The sequence below is a fragment of the Dromiciops gliroides genome, chromosome 1 (assembly GCF_019393635.1).
Source record: "Dromiciops gliroides isolate mDroGli1 chromosome 1, mDroGli1.pri, whole genome shotgun sequence".
In the NCBI taxonomy this organism is placed as follows: domain Eukaryota; kingdom Metazoa; phylum Chordata; class Mammalia; order Microbiotheria; family Microbiotheriidae; genus Dromiciops; species Dromiciops gliroides.
In genome coordinates, this window is record NC_057861.1 from 512,779,781 (window position 1) to 512,780,891 (window position 1,111).

The window sequence follows — 1,111 nt, forward strand, 5'->3', positions numbered from 1 at the left end:
ATAACCCCATATTAGAAAAAGAAATTGAACAAGCCATTAATGAACTCCCTAAGAAAAAAATCTCCAGGGCCAGATGGATTTACAAGTGAATTATATCAAACATTTAAAGAACAATGAATTCCAATACTACATAAATAATTTAGGAAAATAGGTGAAGAAGGAGTTCTACCAAATTTCTTTTATGATGCAAATGTGCTATTGATAACATAAACCAGGCAAAGCCAAAACAGAGAAAGAAAATTATAGACCAATTTCCCTAATGAACATTGATGCTAAAATCTTAAATAAGATATTAGCAAGGAGATTACAGCAAGTGATCACCAGGATAATACACTATGACGGGGTGGGATTTATACCAGGAATGCAGGGCAGGTTCAACAGTAAGAAAACTATCCACATAATCAACCACATCCATAACAAAACTAACCAAAATCATATGATTATTTCAATAGATGCAGAGAGACCTTTCAACAAATTATGACATTTATTCCTTATAAAAACACTAGAGAGCTTAAGAATAGGTGGAGATTTCCTTAAAATAATAAGCAGTATCTACCTAAAAGCATCAGCAAACATTATACGCAATGGGGATAAGTGAGAGGCATTCCCAATAAGATGAGGGGTGAAACAGGAATGTCCATTATCACCTCTATTAGTTAATATTGTACTAGATGGCTCACTTCAGCAGCACATATACTGGAATTGGAATGATACAGAGAAGATTACCATGGCCCCTGAGCAAGGATGACATGCAAATTCATGAAGCATTCAATATTTTTTTGACACTTACTAGTTGTATGACCCTGGGCAAGTCACTTAACCCTTACTGTCCCCTTACCCCCCAAATAAATAATATTGTACTAGAAATGTTATCTTTAACAATTAAAGAAGAAAAGGGAATTAAAGGAATTATAATAGGCAAGGAGGAAACAAAACTCACTCTTTGTAGATGATATGATGGTATACTTAGAGAATCCTAGAGAATCAACTAAAAAATTACTTGAAACAACAAATTTAGCAAAGTTTCAGGATAAAGAATAAATCCACATAAATCATCAGCATTTCTATAGATGACCAACAAAGCTCAGCAGCAAGAGATAGAAAGAGAAAT

At 33.6% G+C, this 1,111-nt stretch overlaps 1 non-coding gene across 1 annotated transcript; it reads left to right on the forward strand.

Annotated features, from left to right (window-relative positions):
* The first annotated feature begins 674 nt into the window (after positions 1–674).
* On the forward strand, positions 675–779 carry LOC122737591. The gene has a single exon (XR_006354414.1). It is a non-coding gene; the product is annotated as a U6 spliceosomal RNA (small nuclear RNA).
* The last annotated feature ends 332 nt before the right edge of the window (positions 780–1,111 follow it).